We start from the raw sequence: 12,807 nt of genomic DNA, 5'->3' as shown, positions 1-12,807 counted from the left end.
ACCCTCTTCATTTCGTTGTTGTTCCATTGTCGGAAATTGGAGCAGTGTGTTGTGCTCTGTCTTTATATTCTTGCCAATTGAAGGTTGATGAGATGCACCTCTAAGCTATTTGAGGGAATTGATTGATGATCGGTTGATCTGATGCTTCACACATTCCCCTTCATTTGTGAAAGTCAAGCTTCACCTGAGAGCAATTCATCAATTCAGGACACATTTACAAAAACGTCTGATAGAAATATAAAGAAAATACGCCTGACAGGTAAGACAACGTTTGTATGCAATGACTTTAACAATGAACTAATGCCTTTATGTTGAGACTATTCAACAGATAACATAACATTTTTTATCAACATTACAAAAGCAATCAATAAGGTAGGAAAGAGCAGACAATTGTGTATAACCATTTGAATGAGTGTGCCAAAGCAGATGCAATTTGTTCAAAAGAACGAGAAATAGCTTTTATAATGTGCACAAGTGACCAAATGATGTGGAGGTTGAACAAGTAGTTTAAAGGATTTCAATTTTGATCTGAGAGATGTACCAAAGCAACAGAGGAAAAAGTCTAATATCAGCGATCTGATCACACAATGACTCACGTTAAAAAAAAAATTTTAAATTACAGTTTCACCAGTAACATTTTTTAGAATTAATATAACAGAACAGAAACAGTTTCATCACAGCCAACTCGCTAAATTTTAATCACCCAGAGGAACAATTACAGAGAGAACTTTGTAGTGAAATGTCTGATGAGATAGATAGATAGATAGATAGATAGATAGATAGATAGATAGATAGATAGATAGATTGCATGTTTACCATGTGTCACATGTTCTCACGTGAGACTTGCTCAGACAGTGTAAATAACGACACCTCCCTCCCGTCTCCTGTTGACACAGATTGCTGTTCAACTTAAGTTGCCCTTATACACAGACAGCACGTATTGTCTAAATGCTGAATGATATGCATTTCCCCCCGTTTGCCTGTACACGCTCCCTTGTACTATGTGTACACCACCTGGGGTTTGTTCATTTTACTCAAGCATGGATGCCTGAAAACACACTGATGATTAAATAACATGTTTACCCTCCGTGTAGCCAGAAATACATATTCAATGAGAGAACACAGCGTATAGCCTACAACCTGACTTCAGATCAGACTATTAACATGCACAGGATTATCACTTAATAATGTGTTGTTCAAGGAAAATATGTCACGTATATTATGAATTCATATTTCTAGTGCCTGCTTGCAAACATTCTCCCATCCTCTAAATTCTACATACCGAGACACTGTGAGCATAAAGCAACACTAATATTGTACTTGATATACGTATGTGTGTTAGTGTAACAACCATGACTTCAGTTAATCCATCCTGAAGAAGGGAGTAATGTAAAAGTAGCCTCCAGCCTCAGACTTGGATTGGTGGTTCCAACCTGTAAAGGGAATAGTTGGAATGCCGAATACTTTTCAGCAGCTTCCATGTTTCAGTTACCAAAATTGTCCAAATTCTCTATGAAAGAATGCACCCATGAATCACCCATAACCTGGATGAGTTTCTTGACACAACACCTGTTCAGTTGTAAATGCTGACATGCTGAGACAAAGTGTCTCACTCATAAATAACGTATATGCACATACACCATATGTGCTCATAGGTTTTACTTGAAACTTCCATACAGGCTGCAGATATGAGTTGATCCTCGTGGAAAGAAGGGAGGCAGGTGAAGTCTGAGACAAGCAGACGGCAGAAAAGCAGAGCAGTAGACGGAGAATCAACTCAATGTGTTATTCTGACTGGGCTGTAATGTAACACTACAGTAGACAAAGCAGACCAGACAACAGGCGGGGAGAGGATTATAAAAGCCACCTTTACTCTGATGCACCGTCTAGCTGTTTGTGTAGCATGATAAAGACTGCCTTCTGCTCCACACTCTCACCCCCCCCCCCCCTCTCACTCTCTCTCACTCTCACTCTCTCTCCGTCTGTCACAGAAAGTACACACGTACACGCACGTATGTGCAGATATGATTGCATCTGAGATTTTTTGAAGAACTGTTAATTATTAATGGTGGACAGTACAGCAATATGAAACCCATCTGAAACTTTGTTCCAGTTTTGAGGGGCTGTGCTGTGCTGTGTGTATGGGAGCGACTGTAATGTATAACAGTCCTGACCTTCATGTATGACTGCTTGTCTCTTTGTGTGCACGCGTATTTGGTTTGTGTTTGGATAAACCTATCGATCTGTCCTTGCAGTTTGGAAAAACATATTTTAGAATTTTCTAGAACACCTTTATTTCAGGAGTGTGTCTGTGAACTTTGGTGTGATTCACTGATAACAATACATTACATAAAGAAAAGAATAAACGCTACCATGCAATTTCACTCCAAACTTCTTTCCCACAGTCACCTTTGTATTCATATAACGTGTAAATGATAAACCAATGGAGATGTATACTAAAAATTAACTGAAGAAGGAAAAAAGAAAAAGGCTGCAATGTGAAAAGGGACTTCTTTTCTGAGACTCTCCTCTCTTTTCCTTTGTGTTTGATTGTGTCTCTTCTGCTGCACTCCTTCTGCAGGTGCAATCAGATCTCCACCTCAGCCTGGCAGCTGATGACAAGATATGGCCTTGGAGAATGGAGGAAGTGTTGAAGTGAAAATGTTGTTTTAAAAGATATTCACTCCATAGACATAATAAAACAAAAGAAAGCCAGGCTCTTCTAAACCAGTACAAATGCATCAACATATAGAGTATATACATCTTATTATGTTTATTAGGTTGCGGAAAAAACACATGTCAGCAGGGAGCAGAATTCTCTTTGTGTTTTCCAAATAAACAACTCAGATATGTGTTATACTTTGAAGTTGGTGGAAAATCAAAGCAAATCATGCCCAAGTGGGACAAATATGGTATTTTATAAAAAGATAAACAGTATCTGAATCTAATAGTACCAAAAACAAAATGTCAAATCAATTAGCTTGCAACTCGTCCTAAACTGCTTGGCTTACAATCATTTGACACAGAGGCAGTGAAAAGCTCTAGAAATGAGCAACCAGCCCATGTAGAGGTTTGTGCACTGACGAGCTGCATGTCACATTAAATTACGCCAGATCTAGATGGGCTGTGTTACTGAAGTCTCACTTCATCCATTTGTAATAATAAAGGTTTTCTGCTAACTGAAAAGTAACTGTTTATGTTATGCATGACTAGATATACTGTAAGCACTTTCCAGGACATTGCTGGAATGGTTTATAAATAGAAGCCCGGCCCTCTGCAGGATACAGTGGACTCACAGCTGTTTAGCATTTACATACGTTCATGCATTCACACACCCGTACCGGCTTGGAGTTTTTATTCTATTTCAGCTGCAAGGTACCATTAAATTAATGACAAAAAAAAATAATTTGTACCACCGTCTCTACCTCGTCTTTACACGCTCCACACTTCTTTTCTCCATAGCTTTGCTGTGTATGTGTGAGTACTGGTGTTATTTGTAAGGTGCTCAGCTATTATTAAGACATCAGTGTCACTGTCTAATCAGTATGTGTGTGCATTTGGTTTATTAATTACATCAGTTGGTACGAACTCAGAGCACTTGGTGAGAAATATCAAAAGCTGACGCCTGTGTCATGATTAATTTCGCAGTGAACAGTCTCTGCGATGTCAGTGGTAATTAGGCATCACCCATTGCATAACACACCATGTGTCAGGGTGGGTGGCACGTCTGAGCCTGTGTGCATGTGTAAGTGAGAGAGAAAGACAGCGAGAGAGAAAGTAAAGGAGAGAAAAAGAGATATGGCCTGAACTACTTGCTTAACTCTATCTATCCATCTATCTATGCTACACTGCTATGCTAATGACTGCACTACAGCATATAACTATATCTATATTTAACTGTGATCCATTTATTAATTTGTTTCATGGCTTTTGTGACATATTGTTTTCTTCTAGCGATACTGCATCTTTATTTCACCACATTGTTGGAGGGATATGTAAATTTCATGTAACAGCGACCTGCAGACATGCAGGGTTTGCCTGGCAAACACCACATTTGGTAAAAACTTTGCACAGAATTAATTACAAAGTGATGCATTAATTCTGCGTGTGAGCATTTTTGTCATTTTTTCAAAAATAAACAATGGCCCATAACACTCAAATTAACACAGATTGGGATTTGAAGTGCTGTGCAGCCAGATGGCTCGCTCACTGACTCTCTGGCGGGCTGGCAGTGCAGCTGAGGACAAACGTACTTCCAGAGCGGATTTGAAGGAATCTAGGCCAGCGAGAGTGGGGCTGCTCTCAGAGACTAGCCGCCAGTGCTGTCATGTTTTAGTGCACATTTTCTATTTGAGGAAGAAGCCGCTACATAGAGAGACGTGTGGTGTGTGTTTGTTTGTGAGTTTGTGTATGTGCCTGTGTGTGGGAGCAACGACTGGCAGGAAAGGAATGCCTCACTGGAGATGGGAAGGAGAAAGGGAAGGTGGACTCGTCTGCGAGCTGTATAAACAGACACGTAGAAAGTATGGAATTTTCTTCCTGCATTTTCCTCCCGTCCGTCTGTATCTTCACCTCAGTGTGGACTTAACACTGATGCTATGAGCCGTCAGGAATCCTCCGATTGCCTGGGCGTGATTTAGTGATTATTAAACATCTTTCAGAATACCAACAAAAACAGATGCTCAAGATGGTCTAATGTATGTACAGTATGTATGTATCAGTTTAAAGCGACTCCAACACTTGTGTGAAGATCAGCACTTCTGTAAACACTGTAGCGCAGACATTCAAATGCAACTTTTAGAGCTAGTCATTATTCAAAAGCCTAGCCTCCATCTGGAAAGTGGCAAACTTGGCTGTTTTCCTGGTGTTGCTGTGGAGAAAAACTGGGTCTGTGTGAAACTGCAGGACTCATGATACTTGGCTAAGGTGTAAATTTGTCTGGCTTTGATGATCATTTTCTTCACAGTCTCACTTCTCGCCAGTGGGGAAGGGTTAAAGTTGATGCAAAACTCAGAAACTTTTCAGGTTGAGCGTGCTTTTTTGTTTTTTTCCTTTTTTCAATGTTCAGTGATTGATAGCAAAGGTGTGAAGAAAACGGGAGAAAACGTTTGCATTAGTGGAAGGCGTATCATCTGGGCTCGTCAAACTGCACAGAAGCAAGGCAATAATTTGGATGAGTTCATCGTCACCCATCCTGATATCTGTTGAAATTATTTCACCAACAGCAACCTTGGAGTTAATGTAAGTCTCCAGAACGCTTCCTCCCAGGTTTGGGGGAGTTTTGAGAGCAGGAAGACGAAAGAGTGTCAAGTTTGTTTAACACTAGATTGCTTAACAGTGAAGGAATCAGGCAGAAAATAGGTTGCTAGGTGTGGTGTAGTCCCACACAGATACCAGCTTGGTGAAGACACATTTATATTCATAAGGCAGGCAGTGGAAGACTTACTGGAGGCTCTAGGCTGAAGGAAGCAAGGAAAATACAAGAAAATCGAAGTTTTCCCCCCCCAAAAAAACCCAACTTCCTCATAAATCCATCTCATTAGGGAAGAGGCCATCATTAACATCTTTTAAAGAGTTGAAATGTTAATTGAACATGTAATTGTGCAGTGTTTTCCTGTCCTTGACAAAAGCATCAGTTTTAATAATAGTTGTACAGCATATCAAAATGGCTGTTGCACCAAAAACAGGGCGCATCGAGCTCAGCAGCAGATTCATATTAATTACAAACTGGCAAAGTTGTTAATATAACTGTGCACTGAAAGCCAGGAGTCTGTGCGAATGGCCTGAAGTGCCAGACAACACCTTCTGTTTGGATCGATGGCCATCAGCATGCACACCCCCTTACACAAGCGAGCCTGCTCTGCTATATATACCAACCTCTCCGCCTGAGAGGAATCTCCTTGCACAAAAACTAACTTTTCTTTCTTTTTATTTCCTATTCTTTTGCAGCCTCATTATCTCTGTTTATGAGGGGCTGCAGATGTGCTTCCAGCATCTCTAAGGATTTTCATTTATTTTTATTTTTAAGATTTACATTAAGGACTCGGTAAAAGCAAAATTCTGCAGAAATATGTAACAAGAATAATGCTCTTATGTGTCGGGATGTGTTTGAAGCAAATGAAATAAATTAGGAACATGCGTGTGTTCTGGTAACATGAATATCAAACACGATGGAATGGTGTTATCCGTAATGAGTAAACACAATTTTCCTTAAGAAAGAACAATACTGATCTCAGCTTTGTACTGTACTTCCTGCTTGTTCTGGTGCTTTATTCAAAATAAAAAGTATTAGGCTGTAAACATTATCATTTGATGACTGTATCAAACGTCCTGTCCTGCATCCAGGGGAACACAGACTCCAGCCTCACTATAAGAAACATAAATAGGTTAATACTTGATTAACTATAAGATGCAGATGCGACTGCGACAACATGCCAGCCGCAACTGTCCCCCGTCCAGATACTCAACAGGCCGCTGGCAGTGTGTACCGGTTTTGATCAAATTTTGCAATGAAGCTCAGCTGCGTTGTCATCAGAGTTCACTTCCACTTTGATTTGTTTGTATCGTGGGATTAAGAGTCTGTATCTCATTGGCCATTGAGGGATTTTTTTGGCTCTGACAAAGTAATTCATTGAAAGCTGCTCTTAATTTTAAAAAGACAGACACGCCCACTGCCAACGTTTTCAGCCCCAGTGTTAATACGAAAAAAGATTTGAGTGTTTTTTGTTTCAAAAAGCTGAAATCTGTTATTTTTCTACAAAAAAAATTTGGGACAAATTGTGAACAGGCCTTAACTGGTTGCAGACAGAGCAACACATTTGATAAATGTCATTTTATCTGAAGATCAGCAAATCGGGAACTTTTCTAGTGCTGCTTTTATTTTTCAGTGTTTTTCAAAACTCCAGAACAATGTTGTATTTCTTTGATCATCGGCTGTTTAACTGTGTGCCATAAAGAGAAAACAACTGGACCTTCTCTTTGAGAGCCATTTGCCTTTAATGCTTTCAAATGTTAAAAATTCTACATGAAGAACTAAGTGGTGGAGATGGTAAAGGATGAAGTTTTACTCTCATGTTCATTGTTTGGTGGGTAAAATCAGCTGCAATGTCTTTCTTGTGTGGAAAAAAGTTCATAACTAGGCTATAAAAGGTCCAGTGGACTTGAAGACTGCAAGATAAGTAAACCTGACGATCTGGCAGAGCTAATGGATACTGGGGGCAATTGTGCATGAAGTGAGGATGGCATGAAGGCGACAGCTTCTGGTGTGGAGGCAGGGAAATGATGAAGTGATCAATAAAAGGATAAATAAACAGGAGAGCTCCACTGAGATGTTAGCTGCAAGTCAGGAAATGTACATTATTGAGTGAGTGAGTGAGTGCATGACAGCGTTGCTTAGGTCAACTTTAAGACAGGCAGTAACGAAGCATTCCAGATTTCACGCTATTAAAAAGTATGAAATCACCGCTACAAACTTCTCAAATGACTCCTGTGGTGTAAAATCACGTCTCCGCTGTCACTATCAATCCATTTACTCATTTACTCAATAGATTCATATTGGCAACATGACAATTGTCTGGGACACACTGAGCAGACAGATGGACAATGGAGGAGTGCTGCAGGAGGTTCAAGAAGTCTCCATGGATGCTTTGATAATTACTGTGAAGACAAGTCGCCGTTGGAATCCATTATAACCGATGCAGATCAAGACGATCAAAGCTGCTGATGAGGAAACTACACACTTGGTGGAGCAGCAGGGGGTGAGTGGTTGATGCACTAAATTATCACTTTCAGAAGTCTGATTATCTAATATGTAGAATTTCTAGGTCCAAGAGTGGGATACTTGTCACTCCTAGACAAAGTTGTGGACATGGACAATGGAAGCATTTAGTCCAAATGCATGGAGGCACTTCAGTGATTTACAGATTTCTATATACCCTCTTCTCATTTATTTATCTGTTTCTCTAGTCTGCATCATCTGTAGCATGAGGGGCACCATGCTACATGAATTATCTGTTTGATTGCATGTGTAGGAGGAACATTTACTGTAACGAGGAATCTGGGAACAGGATTTACTGTTCCATATGTTCTCCAATGACATTACGCCAAGTGAGGATGATGATGATGGCCATGAATTGGCCCTGATGGCTTACAACAGATAAAACCTGCATGGGATTTTGCTTTGCACAATGCTGGTTAACCAAAACCTGCTTGCTTAATAAACCATTTCATTACTTTCATTTAGACCACTGCCGTGTGACTAAATAGAGTACTACGGCAAATTGTATCCACTGTTAGCAGTTCTGTGGTGAATGCTCTCTCAATATTTGTATGGAATATTCATGGGAAAACGCGCCACTCTGCCATGTTGTTTCCAGCCTGTCACTCTCCATCTCCCAAAGAAGCATCATTCTTCATCTATACTGTCATCACAACACATGTTCCATTTACCACACATTCATCTCACTCAGCTTCTCATCTCTCTCTTTCGTCTGGTCCCTTGGGATAAGACAATGTGAGACCATGCCCAACCCGCCAAAACGCAACACGGACACAGCACTGAACCCTAAACAGGCACTTGGGTGTAATCCCAACAATTCCACATCACTAATGAATGTATCTGCAATCCAAATCAGGTCGTTTTACCTAAAATCCAATGCAACAGTTCTACCAGGGTCCCGACACAACCCTTATATACTTATCACAGTGCTCCTGAACTAACCTTTTGATAAGCCCTGGAGACAGTGTAAATTAAAGGCATTAAATCATGATTTGGTAGGGTGTGAGGGTGCTTATGGAGACATCCCCTTCACAGTCTAGTGGTCAGGGTGGAGGTCTGTAGTGGTCAGTGCAGACAGGTCATCCCACAGCAGTGACGGATGACTTTCATCAAGGGGCCTATGGGCTCACAGGGGAAATGTACATGGAGACTGCTGCCAAGGAAGCAGATATTTATCTACCAGTGGCCTGCCAGCCTGGACGCAGCAAGAAAGCAGCACAGAAAGAGAGGTGGATTTAGCAAAGCCAAGCACAAAGAAGTGGTTACATCTATATTAAAATGGATTACTTATAACAGATACACGTTTCTGGTAGCACGCAATGAAATATGGTGAGGTAAATCCATACTGTCTTGTAATTTAAACTCAAAGAGATGTATTCCTTCCCCAACATGCCTCACAGTAGCTCCTCGCCACTCTAATTCAATACCAAAAGGAGACATCCCAAGACTGAAATGAAGCCAATTAGCAGAGGCACAGCTGATTCTAAAGCACTGATGAAGGGAGATGTGCCATCCTGGCTCCCGGCTCTATTCCCTCACAGCAGTCCTGCCTCCATCCGGACCACCATTAATATCCCATGAGGCTTTGGGGCACACTCCTGGCCAGCAGCCAGTATCCCAGTTATCTGTTTAAACAATTTTGTAGGCTATTTCAGGAGCAAGAAACTCTGCGCCCATGCCTCTTGGCACTGTTATGGCAACAGCCCAGTTGATCTTAAACAATAACATAGGGATGTTACCCAGCATGCAAAGGCAGACGTATTCAACAGGGTTCATGTTCTACATTTTGTGGAAATTTCGGATTTGCATCATGGCCTTGAGCTAAATTCATGTTTATAATGACGCACCACAAAATATAGCTCATGGATGGCTCATACTGTTGTGTGTCATATTACTCATCCTACTAGCACCCAACATGAATATTAAGATGTGGTTCCAGATTGATTTAATATTTTTATTTCTCCGAAACTGGGTACATACAACTGCTGTATGCATAACATGCTGCAAGAGTGAAACAAACTGCTTCTCTCTACAACCACATAGGATCTCTGGATCCTTGGAAACAAGCCAGATAGCCAGACAATGTTATGACCCTTGTTTAGTAAGTAAGACTACAAAGGCCACAATAGTGTAGAACTCAATGGCGAAACTCACCATCTGTTATCATTTATCTAAATGACTTTTTTAATCACATTTTATTTTCTTCTGCCATAAAGTGGTGATAGGGTTTTATGACCTACAGTGAATATTAATGGTAATGATTATCAGGCAAAATACGTTGTTATTGTTCACTATTGTATATTAAACAGCGTATCAAGATTAGGCCTTTGGGTTAGAGTCCATTTCTGGTTTTCTCTGTAAACCTTGGCAACCCAATCATAAAAAAACAACCCGAAACCATTACTTCATCAGAGTTGCTTTAGATATTATACAGTAGAGAAAATAAATCCACACACACACAAAGATTAAATGGATATGATTTATTTTTAAAGCTGCTGTTTTATGATGTCCATATCTGAACCATCTTTACAGGAACACTGTTTGTCAGTGCAGATTGTCGTTTCTTGTATTATTCAAGACTGTTTACCATCCTGATTTAAATAATTTTGCATTTCCTGTAGCTGACATGCATGCAGGCTGGATACCAACTGTTTGGCCGTGTTGAAGCTGCATCTGCTGTTTCACTGCTGAAAAGCCACAACTGCCAGATTTGCCCATAATGTTAACTGGCTATCTCAAGACAAGCAGCTGTCTATGTGTTTTTTATGCTACTTCCATATACATTACGTTATCCATTCAATCTATCTTCTATGACTTTTGAGGATGTCTTCATTCTTTTTTATATTCAATTTCAGAATGTTTAGTTGGCTTATATTTCATTGACATTATTTTAAGTGACTTAAGTGGCAAACTGGCCTTAGATAATTTCACTTTGATGTGTTTCTTTGCTGTACTAAGCTTTCTCTGTATCTGATGTACATGCATGTGAACACATGAAGGCACATTAGCTGCTAAACTGAATCGTTCTCTGCTTAACTTTTATGATCCATCCACCTGCAGCCAAACTAGATGTCCTCTCTGTGTATCTGTGCACCTTTGTAACCAGGAGAAGCTGAAGGTTTAGAGGCATCACTGCATTTCACTTCATTGATGGTGAAAATCAGGAGAGTAGAGGCAAAACAATAAAAACCTGTTTAACTTAATATAGACATATAGACTACAGATAGATATTATATAATATATAGAGTAGTATAGATAAAACATATAAATTCATTCATTAATAATTAAGTGAAAAGCTACTTGGCAATAACAATGTTTCTGATTCTGAATAATGTGCTGTAAACCAAAACAAAACCTACTTGATTCTGACAATTCTAACTCTACTTCTCCAGTAACAACAACAGTGTTAACAGTGTTTAACAGTGTTAAAATACTTTCAAATGAGCAATGATCTCTAGGCAATGTCTGTTATATATTGTTGTTGGCGTTAAAAGACTTGTGGGCAAGAATTCCAAAAAGAGATTGTTCTACAGTAGTTTAACCATTTTAATGGCGTTTAGGTTTATGTTGAACAATATTTATTGTGTTCCAGGGTTACTCACTTTCTTATACATTTTGAACCGTGAGCAGCTTGTAAGTAAAGGGAAAGAGATAGAGATAGAGATAGAGCAAGATATCAGACAGCTCCGCCTATATGCCCCCTAGTGACCAGATCTGTCAGTACAGTGGAAGACCTGTCGCCTGCCATTATTGATCACCCCCTAGCAACCAGAGGACTACTGTCTGCAATTTCCTGCTGCCCACCACCATTGAGCGCCCCCTAGTGATCAGGCGGCTGCTGTTTATTAATTTGAACTTAAACTGATAACATATTGTAATTTGTTGAGCAGCTGTATAATAAGCAAGTTAACATATTGTTAGTGGGTAATTGTCTTGTAATGAACCTGTTCAGGGTGATCAAGAGACAGAGGCACAACGTAATATGTCCTGCTCCTTTCATTGTTAGTATTGTAAGGACGATCAGAACAAGGTGGTTCCAATGTTGCCGTACACAGGATTCACATTAATGCAGCACTGCCAGGAATCCAAGTTGAGCAGCTCAGACAAAGGAGTTTGAATTCAGTCTCTATCACTGAGTCCCAGCAGCCCACACATGCAGTAAGATACAGTAACTCTCTCTCTCACACACACACACACACACACACACACACACACAAAATACAAGGGATGATTAATAAGTTTGGAGTCTCACACATAGGAAGTGAGCAAGGACTGTAATATTTTTTGTGCAAGTAATATAATTCATGAGGTGTTCTTGCATATTAGCTGAATTCGTTTGAGTGTTAAGTGTCTGTAACAGCTACACACACAGGCAGAATGTCACATACCTAGCTAGATATGGAGCATGGAGTCATTACACATTCACAAAGTGAGGGCTTCGAAACCAAGTGGTGATTTCTGTGTGTGAATGTGTTGTGCAAGTGCATCCTGTATGTCCTCCACCATGTTGGTGGGTGGCAAAATCCCGGTTTGAAGCCAGACGTGCTGTGTGTGCGCTAAGATGGCTACTTGACAGACGACCAAATTTTACAACCTTTAATATCCTCTGAATTTCCTTGATGCCACATGGTGTTCTGCTCCTCTAATAATTTCATCCGTGCCACCACAGCCAGGTCATGTGTTCAGTCTCTAGAGTACCGACTATGTTGATTGATTGAGCATTTGTGATTCTTTCATAGAAAATGAAAATCAGATGTGTTGCATTATTTGATGGCCCTCCAACATGACACTCCTCTGCCAATGATGTTAGAGAGATTTTTATCACCAGCTAAAGCTGTGTGAAAATCTAAAGGGGCAAATCAGGTAAGTATACCTATAATTAAATAATTCATTTAAATAATCTGTAATAAGTGTGTTCAAATTGAAGGGAGATTATGTTGGAAAAGAAATAACTGCATCACTGTTTCATTTTTGAAGCTACTGCTCATTAATAGCCGCGGTCCTGAATGGAAGCCGTGGCAACCACTGAT

This window comes from Genypterus blacodes, unplaced genomic scaffold, assembly GCF_046128005.1.
Source record: "Genypterus blacodes isolate CSIRO-AG114 ecotype Tasmania unplaced genomic scaffold, CSIRO-AGI_Gbla_v1 ptg000039l_1, whole genome shotgun sequence".
NCBI lineage: Eukaryota > Metazoa > Chordata > Actinopteri > Ophidiiformes > Ophidiidae > Genypterus > Genypterus blacodes.
Note: the sequence above shows the minus strand (reverse complement) of the source record.